The sequence below is a fragment of the Elephas maximus genome, chromosome 1 (assembly GCF_024166365.1).
Source record: "Elephas maximus indicus isolate mEleMax1 chromosome 1, mEleMax1 primary haplotype, whole genome shotgun sequence".
NCBI classification, from domain to species: domain Eukaryota; kingdom Metazoa; phylum Chordata; class Mammalia; order Proboscidea; family Elephantidae; genus Elephas; species Elephas maximus.
In genome coordinates, this window is record NC_064819.1 from 27753738 (window position 1) to 27765393 (window position 11656).

An 11656-nucleotide genomic window follows, 5' to 3' on the forward strand; every position below is an offset into this window, starting at 1 on the left:
CTGGCCTTGTAGGCTTTAATGTGTTCTCTTTGGGAGGCAGGATCACTCCCTGGATGTTCAGTTCTACACAAACTCTCTCTGTCCTCATAGCCTTACACACTGAGGACACCTATGTTTATTCAGACAATATAGGAAACTCTGGAACCTGGAATTGGGCTCACAGGATATTGGAGCTGGAAAGGCCCTTAGGAATCAACTTGCTCTCTTTTCCGTCCTATTTTAATACATAAGAAAACCAAGACCAAGGGGATCAATAGTAATAATATAGGACCAAATCCAAAAAAATCAAACCCATTGCTGATGAGTCAATTCCGACTCATAGCCACCCTATAGGACAGAGTAGAGCTGCGCCAAAGGGTTTCCGAGGAGTGACTGGTAGATTTGAACTGCCAACCTTTTGATTAGCAGCTGTAGCTCTTAACCACTGTACTACCAGGAATCCGATATAAGACCTGAACCCAGATATCCCACAGCCCAGATCCAAGCTCTGCCCTTCTGCACCACCCATGCTCAAGCCTTCACTCACCCTTCTTTCCTGCTTTCTGCTGGGTTAGAATCCAAGGTCACTCTCATTAGTCTTTATCTTCAGAGCAAGTTCACGTCCCCTCACACTTGACCCCTTAAATAGCCTCTTTTCCAAAATATAGTCCATTGAATTCCGATTTCCCTCTTTCTCTGCTTTGTGTGTTCCCTTTAATTTACCCAAGTGCTCCAGGCCAGCCTAATCTGTTGGGATGGGCAGTGGCAGGGAGGTGATGGGGTATGATTTGAGATTTGAGGGCTGGAGGGAGCCCACTACCTTTCCTACCACCAGTAAGAAGGAGGAAAAGAATGTAGAGGAGGAGGAAAAAAAAAAAAGAGAGAGGAGGAGAAAGAGAAGGAAAAAAAGAAGGAAACTCTAGCTTTTGAACCCCCTCTGTATCTGTATCATGGCATTATGACTTCAGGATAACACAGTTGTGAAAGTTGGTGGTTGGAGGAAATCTTAGCTATCATCACCCCCACCATTTCACTGAGATCTGGGTGGAATGACTTACCCAAATCAGACAATGTGATGGTGGTGACCTTCAGGCTTTCATGAACTGTTGGTGCCTTATCATAAACTTGTTAAAGAGCTCCTGAGAAATACCTGGGAAAAAGGAAAGATCCTTGATGGAAACTAAACCAAAAAATCAAACCAAACCCGCTGCCGTTGAGTCGATTCCGACTCATAGCGACCCTATAGGACAAAGGAGAACTGCCTTGTAGAGTTTCCAAGGAGCGCCTGGCAGATTTGAACTGCTGACCTTTTGGTTAGCACTGGTAGCATTTAACCACTATGCCACCAGGGTTTCCCGATGGAAACTAAGCACAAGGCAATTCTGAAAAACAGAAGGCACAGAAAAACCTAGATTCCCAGCAGTTCAGAGTTAGAATGAATCTACCAAAACCAAAACCAGTTGCCCTTGAGTCAATTCCGACTCATAGTGACCCTATAGGACAGAGTGGAACTGCCCCATAGAGTTTCCAAGGAGGAGCTGGTAGATTCAAACTGCCCACCTTTTAGTTAGCTGCTGGAGCTCTTAACTACTGCAACACCAGGACCTACAGGATCATCTAATCCCGGGATAGCAAGTGATACACCACACCCTCCCTCCTCTTCCTCAGACAGACATTGCTAATCAATGCTTGCACTCTTTCTCCTGGGTCTGGGTGTCCCTTCAGAATCCCTCTGATCAAAGTGCTCTAGACAGCCACTAACAACTGATTGGTAGATGAAACTTTTTGCCATTCCTGCAATAGTCCAGTTACCTTATTTTATAAGTTGCAGAAACAGAAAACAAGGTAGATTTTAGTATCACCAGGGCTAAAGTTCAGTTTTTATAATCTTAGGCTGGTACCCACTATCAAAAGATCATATGGTCCATCACAAATAGACCTAGAACATAGCTGAACACAAAGAAATGTGTTCTCAGGGGCATTTTAGGCTTGGGAAGGGAGAAGGTTAGACTTGAATGGCAGGGATTGATGAGGGAAGGACTGGGAGAGGAGGTGCAGAACCTGTCTACAGCACTTACTAGGTAATTTATTTCTAGAGTTACTCTAGCTTGGGAGTGGAAGGAGATGAAGCAATTCAATTTGGTTAAAGCAGAGAAACAACCAACAAGAAAAATAGTCCTTAATATAGCATTATTTACATTTTAAAAATATCTGTGACTAGTTAGCATAAGCCCTATAGGTGCACGCACAGCTGATAGAGAAATAATGTAAGATGATAGAGATGAGAAACGATGGGGCTGGATGATCCCTTGCCTAATCAATTGCTCCTGCTTCAGGGTTTCAGAGTAGGGAGACATGAATTCTGGACTAGGAGTCCCTGCTGTGTTGATGATGCCAGACATATATCTTCACTTCTCTGAACCTGAGATATCCTGTTTATCAGTGGTAGAGCAAGGACTCATATTTCTCTTGGCATGTAGTAAGCAAATTGAAGTGTTTATCATTTTTGGTTGTTGTTTTGCTGCTGTTCCTTGGTAAGTTATCATAAAGTCTTTCTTAAACATGGTGGGATACAACAAAATAAAATTTAAAATATTAAAAAATAAATAAATAAGTGTAGCATAGGGTAAAAAAAACTCAGAGAGCAGAACAGTCACATAAGAATCCAGACTGGGCAGAGATATGCATCCCTATCAACCCCTATTATCCAACCTCCTCTCCCCTATGCATCTCTTTGGGTGAGGCCAGCTCTCCCCCAGGACACATGTCCAACCTCTGTGTTGATGGCCGCCTACCTGTAAAAGGGAAACAAAGAGTGAAATGGAGTGTGACGTCCAGAGCCAACTGCTGCTCAGGCCCAGGGGCTAACCCTGTTGAGAAAACCACCAGGAGAGCAAAAGTCACAGTAAGATGGCAACCAAAGAACCAGAAGAAATGTGGAAATTCAAAAGAACTAAAACAAAAAATGTCAACCTTTCAAAGGAGCCATTTCTTACACAATTTCTATGAAAAACTTAGCTCTAGGTCTCTTATAGTACATCGCTGCATCCTGAGGTTTGCCTAGATAGACAAGGATTTGTGTATTTTTGGTAGAAAGGCCTCTGAACTTGAAGAAAGCTGAGTTCCAGAAAAGATGGGTGATTAACCCCAGGTCGCCCAACCAGTTGAGACCGCCTACAACCAGAGCCCATCATTCTCACTCTTGACAATCACTTCCTCCTTTCAGCAGAGGCAGTTCTAAAGCCAGAGTCAGAACTGTTCAGGCTTGGTTCCATGGTCTGTACCCTGAGAGGTAGGTTTTAACTACCCTGACCCTGGTTCACTTCCAACACCCTTTAATTAGTCTTTCTCCTGTCCTTGACTCACTTTACCCAATCTCTCAGTCCTGCCCCTAAGGACCACCTCCTATATTAGTTACCTACAGCTACCATAACAAGTACCAAAAACTAGGTGGCTTAAAGAAACAGAAATTTATTCTGTCACAGTTCCAGAGGCTAGAAGTCTTAATTAAGGGTGTCAGCAGGGCCATGCTTTCTCTGAAGGCCCTCAGGGAGGAATCCCTCCTTGACTCTTCCAGTTTCTGATAGCCCCAGATGTTCATAGGCAGTGACAGCATAACTCCAACATTTGCCTACATCTGCTCATAGCTGTCTTCTGTCTGTGTCTTCACATGATAGTCTCCCTGTGTTTCTCTCTCTGCCTTTCTTCTCTTCTTCTTAAAAGGACACCAGTCATATTGGATTAGGACCCACCCTACTTCAGTACGACCTCACATGATCTTAATTTATTCATCTGCAAAGACCCTAGATCCACATAAAGTCACCTTCACCGTTACCGAGGATTAGGATTTGAGCATATCTTTTTGAGGAAGACAAATCAACCCATTACACCTCCTAAATTAATTACCTGCACCAATTTCTTGTCTCAGGCTCTGTTTATAGAAGAACCCCAACCAAAATAGAGAGCAACTTAATTCATTTTCCTTTGTTTCCTTACCATGTGTTACTTCCTTTCTGTGTCACAATAAAGGAAAAGCCCAGGACCCCGTGGTAATGACAAGAGAGAGGAGCTGAGCATAAGCTCAGGGAGGCAGGGCTCCCTGTGTGCTTTTCTGTGGAAGAAAAGTCAAGTCCCACACTGCTCAGACTAACCTCTACTCAGCTCATAACTCTGGGGGAGAAATAAAGAATTCGATCAGCTATCAAGAGATCTAAATGTGCTACTAGAACCACTAAACCACGAAGCCATGGAGGAGATTTTAAAGGTCCTCCAAGTCCCACTCTTTACTTGGTGGCTTTGTAATGGTTAACATCTGAATCATAAGTAAGAATTCAGATGCTATTACCAGAGTGATTCAGGAGTTACCTCACTGGACTTAAAATTCAAAGACAAGATTATGAGTTCAACCACCAACACTTACTAAATTACTAAACCTCTTTGAACCTTAATGTCCTCATCTGTAAAATAGAAATAATGATACTTATCCCATTAAATTTAATGAGCTATGTACTAATATGATATGGATATGAACCATAACTCTAAAATGTCAAATAATATCATTTCTAAAGAGAAAGAATATGAAGAGACTTGAAATAATAGCTTTTGGATGCAATAGAGCATTTGAACTCAAGATTTAAAGAATGAGATAGATTTCTTCTATTTTTTATTTAACAAACATGTATAGCATTTACTATGTGTCACATGTTGCTATGATGTTGCAAAAAGTTTCAGTGGAGCTTCCAGATTAAGACTGACTGGTAATCTACTTTGGAAAATCAGCCAGTGAAAACCCTATGGATCACAACCCCAGAGATTCACGATCAGTCATGGGGATGGCATAGGACCAGGCAGCGTTTTGTTCTATTGTACATGGGGTCACCATGAGTCACCATGGCAGCTAACAACAATGTCTATTAAGCATGGTTCTAAGCGCTTTGCAATTACTAACTCACTCAGTCTTCCTGTCAACTTTTTGAGGTATCTCCCATTCTCTTCTCCATTTAACAGATGGGAGTACACAGATAAAATGAATAATTAAAATTTAGAAAACAGTTTATCTTTTAGAATGCCCTTTTACCCCTCTATCTATGTGGTCCTTACAATAACCCAGTGGATTAGTGACTCTCAACAACAGGTATTTCAGAATGGATGCATCTATGGAATTTGCAGAACACTGATGCCCAGGCTCCACCTTGGCATGTTCAAGCATCTTGCTGAGATTTAATATTATGAGTGATAGAAGCAGAGTGTGAAGCCAGGTGTTTACTCCCACTTCTATGATTTCTTCCACTCTGCTATTTTAGAAGACCTTCCAGGTCAGCCTTCACTAGTCTAGTCATTATGGCTGAGTTGACCTGGCACCAGAAACAGTTTACTCCCTGCTGAATGAAGTCCAGGAGACAGCCACAGTCATAATGTACGAATTTAATTAACAGTAAACCAAACCAAACCCACTGCTGTCAAGTCGATTCTGACTCATAACGACCCTATTGGACACAGTAGAACTGCCCCATAGAGTTTCCAAGGAGCACCTGGCAGATTCAAACTGCCAACCTTTTGGTTAGCAGCCATAGCACTTAGCCAATACGCCACCAGGGTTTTCTAATTAACAGTACAGTATACTAAAATGGAGGGAGATGAGCTACGAGAAATGGAGACAGATCATTCAGGACCATGAGAACGAGAGTCTGGGGAGATGCCACTTGCCTGGTGGACTATAACCCCAAAGAGTATTAACTTGACTTTGAACCTCTTCAGTCTCAGCCTGGGCGTAAGCGTACAACTCGGGCCTCTTTGAGACCCCTGCAGCCCCTCCTGATGTCAGTGAGAATTTTAAACCTAAGGAAAGGGCAGCAAGGACTCCAGGGCAGTAGCAGGAAATGAGTACACTCAAAGGTACAGGTCCATCCTGGGGCAGTTGGTGAGTATATCAAAGGACTCCTGCTCTCAACCTCAACGCAGATGTTTTGCAAAGATTCAGACTTGCCCCCCACAAAACAGTTAAGAGACTCATGCTGGAGTCATTTCAGAATTCGACCTCATGCCTTCCAACAAAGTTACTGATTTCTCCCAAGTTCATTCTGACCATTTTCACAGCCTGTTTCGTATACCTCTCTGTGGGGCACCCTTCTATCCTCAGCCACAGGATCAAGGATTAGGTTTTCCATTGTTTGGGGGGAAAAACAGGTCAATTCTATCTCTCTCCTCACAACATTTCTAACTGAGCGTTTTTCCCTCCGTTTTCATTTTTAAAAACCAAGATTCATTATAACCTTGTTTCAGTGAGGAGGGGCTAGGCTGGCCCCGTGAGCGCCTTTAATTATTGAGTATCTGTCTGTCTGTTAGGTATATACAGAGAGACTAGTGAGGTCTACTGCTTCAGAACAAAGCCTGGTGTGCACAGACAGGCTTCTAATACAGTGAGGCTGGGACGTTACAGGTGATGATTGTTGCTTGAGGCTTCAGCTTCATTGCAGATTTTCCCTCCTGGCTCTTCCCTGACAGGCCCAGCACATGTAATGCTCTGTCTTGTCCAATTTCTGCCACAGCCTGATGGGTGTCATGGGGTGTAAACACTCTGAGATTTCACTTTTTTGTGTATTTCCCCACTTTGCATTTGTTGTAATCCATGTCACCCAATAAAGGATGAATTTTTGGATCCAGGTTTTGTTCTTATTAAGCTCCCGAGGTTTGAAAAAATGAATATTCTGAGTGGTAATATGTGGAACTAAGACGAAAAACTCTTCTGACATGGATTTTTAGGAAAAAGAAAATGAGATCTTGTCCCAGAGAGTCTGATAAGCATAAAGAGGACTAAAGTAGGGGTGAGAGGAACTGGATTTGAATCCAGTCTGTGCTCACCAACTGCCATGATCTGGGCAAGTCGATTCACCTCTCTGCTTCAATTTTCCTATCTGTGTAATAAAGCATTGGACAAGATGGCCTCCAAGTTTGGTTGCAGTTCTTGCACTCTGCTGATTGATAGGGCCCTAGACCTACATCGAGGAATGCAAAGAGGTCCTCCTATGCTGTGTGTTAGTGCTATGGGCAACAACAGGTTGTTGAAGCATAGGAGAGCAGCTCACTTATGTGCAGTCTTCCAGAAGGTAGAAGGTCTACCTCCTAGAGAACTTGTGCCTCCCTCAGAGACAGCAGAGAGTTGAGGTAAAGCTGAAGAGGAAGGACTGTAGAACATGCTTGCTAGAAAAGGGAAGGACAGTGTGTATAAGTCAGTGTCTGAGAAGAGGAAAGAGTGGTGAAGTAAATGGGACTGCTTACCTTGAAGAAAAGAAGATGAACTAGACATCATGGCTATCTTCAAAAACCAAAAGGCCTGTCGTGTGCAAAAGGAAGCAAGTTTGTTCCTGGTACCTCCAGAATGCTGAACTACATACAGGAGAGAGAAGCTGGGAGCAGAGCATTTCAATTTGACTTCACGGATAACTGAATAGAAGAGTCATTCCAAGTTGAGCAAAGATGGTATGGGGTACCTCACCCACCAGCTCCCTCTCTCTAGAGGCATTCCAGGAATTTTATGTAATATAAAGAGGACAAGATTAAGAGTTAAAGACCTAGATTAGAATCCAAGCTCTGCCAGGAATAAGTTACAATGACTGACAGGGTGACCACCTAGTAAAAATGCTGAATACGGGAGTTTACCACCAAATGTTGGCCGAAGGAGATGATATTAAAGCCTCTTCCAATTCTAGACTTATTAAAACCTTTGGGTGTATCTCCCTCCTCCTCTAGAAATGAAAATGAAATATTGGCCTGGTGCAAGTCAGGCTCTTGGTGTAAGTGGGTGTTTGTTTAAAAGAAAAAAATTACTGTAAAGTCTAGGGTACTTCATTCCGTATAATTTTCTCTAACCCTCTAGTCAGTGAGCACACAATAATCTATATTCATTTGTAGCCTTCTGAAATGTTTTCATTCTTCTCTGCATGATTTCCTTAAGTGCTAGACAGATCTGAAGTGTAACAAGTACCACTGAGTCCAATTTTATGGATTAAACCCAACTGAGAATTGAAAACAAAATAAGACAACAAAAGACATTACTTAGAATCTATACTTACCTGGAGAACCATGATATGCTTTCATTCTGCCAAGAAGAGTCAGCTTTGATGAAGACAATCCATCTTATACTCCTGACCCCATTCATTTTCAGTGTCCTTTACCTCCATTCATTTAAACCATTGAGTTCTATAACCGTGCACTTGATCTTACGTTCCAGAGCTTTCATTTGTCTAACCACAACCAGCTACTCCTGCCAAGCCTATTGTTAGATCTTGCTGGCCCCTAACCTGTCTACTCTCTCCATCCATCAGCTCCCTGTTGCCTTTACCTCCTTCCCTCTCCAGTTTAGATTATGTGGTCCAACAGTACGACTTGTCACGTATGATTGTTCAAAACCTCAACCTAGGATTAATCAATTTTCCACCTTATTCAAGCTCATAAGTAGCCTGGTAAATGTTGGCTACTTATGAAAACACACACACACAGATGCCATTTCACGTTTATGGTTCCCAACCTCAAAGGGGCTTCCATTTTTTCCATAAATCTCTCTGTTTCCCTCTCTCTTACTCTACTATAGCTATTTCAAACCGTGTCTATATCCCATAAAAATTCCAACCCTGCCATTTCACCTACTTACTCTCACCTCCTTCCCAGGGAAAGCTAAAATCTTCAGATGAGAATTTATTTAATTTTCTGCCACCAAATCTATAATGCTCCAAATAACCTGTTTAAAGTGTTAGAAAGCAAAGATGTCACTTCAGGGACTACGGTGCTCCTGACCCAAGCCATGGTGTTTTCGATCACCTCATATGCATTTGAAAACTAGACAATGAGTAATGGTGACTTGCTTGATGAAGGAATCAGTAAAGATGGAGAAAGAGAGGAAGGTTGGGGTCCAGGCTTTCAGGCTTTCAGCTTGTGTTACCAGGCGGATGTGTGATGCCAGTGACTAAAATAGGAAACAAAGGTGATGGAGCTGGTTTGGGAAAGAACTGATTCTGACTCATAGCAACCCTACAGGAGAGAGTAGAACTGCCTCATACGGTTCCTAAGACAGCCACATCTTTCTCTTGTGCAGTGGCTGGTGGGTTTAAACTGCCAGTATTTTGGTTAGCAGCTGAGCGTTTAACCACTGCACCACCAGGGCTCCTTTTCTCGTGTGTGGCTGTAGCATTTTTGGTTGTTATTTTTTTTTTAATGACAATGCTACATAGTATTCCATCGTATAAATAAATGCTTTTTTTTTTTTCTTCCACTTTTGTCTGACATCTGTTTTGCTTCTAGTTTGGGGTTATTTCATATAACGCTGCTATGAAAGTTCTTGAACACGTTTCTTGTGTACTCATTTCCATTGGCTATATCACAATAAGTATTGTTGTTGGGCCATAGTGGATATCTTCTATGGAAGATAAATAGTGGACAAATTTAGTAGAGATTGCCAAACTGTTGTACAAAGCGATTGCACCTCTTTAACTCCTACAATCATGAATGAGTTTCCATTGCTTCACATTTTCACTGATAGAAGATATCAGTAATCTTTTTAATTATAATCATTCTGGTGATTGTGTAACGATATCTTCCAATTTTAATTTTGCCCCTCCTGGATTACTAGTGAAGGTGGGTTGCCTTTTCATATATTAATTTCCCCTTAGGTTCTCTCTGTTGTAAATCTCCTGTCAGAAACTCTTGCCAACTATTGGGTTGTCTACCATTTTCCTATCGATTTGTTTTTAAAATTATATATTCTAGGTATGAACTCTTTGTCATTTATACACACTGTAAAAATCTCCTCCCACTGTGGTTTGCCTTTTTTATCCTCTTAATCGTGTTTTTTGATGAACAGAATTTCATTTTAATATACTGAAATTTCCCATTCTTTTCTGTGTGTGTTCTTTTAAAGAAACATGTAGGTACCCTGAAGTCATAAAGAAATTCTCCTATTTTATCTTATTTGTCTTTTACATGTAGGTCTACAATCCTCTTACAATTGCTTTTTGCATGTAGTATGAGGTAGGAGCCAAGATGAATTTTTCCCCCAATACTATTTACTGAAAAACTGACCTTTCTCTACTGCTCTGCTTTTCATATATCAAGTATCCATATATGTGGGGCCTGGTTTTGGTTTCTCTATTCTAGTTCATTGTTTTATATCCTTGTGCTAACACTGTCTTAATAATGGTAACTTCATAATAAATCTTCATATCTTGTTAAGCATGTCTTCCTACCTTGGTTTCTTCTTCAAAAGTATCTTACCTATGATTGAGTCTTTGTTTTTCTATACATATTTTATTTGACAAGTTCCAAAAAAAATAATCCTTTGAGATTTTTATTGGAATTGCATTGAATCTGTAGATCAATTTTGGAAGAAATGTCATATTTACAATACTGAGTATTCTAGTCCATGAACATGGTATACCTCTCCATTTAGTTTGGCCTTCTTTAATGTCTCTCAATGATGTTTTATGATTGTCTAGAAGGAGGTCTTGAACATCTTTTGTTCAGTTTGAGTCTAGATATTTGATAGTTTTGATGCTCTTGTACATGGTATATTTTTAGATTTTTATATTTTAGCTGCTTGTTGCTGGTACATATGAATGCATTTGATTTTTGTGTGTTGATTTTATATCTAGAAAACTTACTAGTTTTTCTTATTAATTCTAAAAATTTATCTGTAGATTCTTTTGGATTTTCTACATATGTAATCATTTGTCTATGAATAACAACAATTTTATTCTTTGTCTTCAAACCTTTTGTACTTTTTTCTTTGCCCTGCCTTACTGCACTATATAGAACCTCCAGAATAATAATGCATGTAGAAGGAGAAATCAGACATTTTGCACTGCTCTTACTCTGAGAGAGAAGCTTTCAATATTTCACCATTCAATATGAATTTGCTGAAGGGTGCATATAGCTAGAGTTTTATCATGAATAGATGTTGAATTTTATCAAATGCTTTTTCTTCATTTATTCATATAATTATATGATGTGTTTCTCTTTTATTCTATTCATGTGGCAAATTAATTGATTAACTTTTTTGTTGTCAGATGAACCTTGGATTTTTGTAATTAAGTCAAATTGAATGTGATGTGCTATCCTTTTTATATATTGTTAGAATCCATTTGTTACTATTTTGTTTAGAGCTTTGCGTTTATATCTACAAGGGAAACAGGACTCTGGTATTCTTTCTTCATACTGTTCTTGTCAGATTTTTGGTATCAAAATTATATTTGCTTTAAAAAACAAGTTGGAAAATGCTCCTTCTTTCTTTTATCTGGCAAAGTTTGTGTAAGATTAGCATTATTTTTTCTTTAAATATTTGGTAGACTTACTCACTGAAACCATTTTGACGTTGAGTTTTCTTATTTTATGTTTTCCATTAATCTGATTTCTTATTATTTATTCTTTTTTCCTTTTTGTAAATTGTCTGATTTGATGGTCTTTTTTTTTATTCCTTTCTTCCCTCTTGTGAGATTTTTTTAGTTCTACTACGCATTTCTATTTTACTAACAGCTACTTGGAACATTTAACAAACACCTTTAAACCTACCAAATACAAGGTTAGATTTTAAAGATTAGATAATAACTATGCTTTTGTTACCTCAAGAGGAGACTCTTAGAATACTTTTCCCACTCTATCTTTCTTTTGGCTTTTAAAATAATTGAAA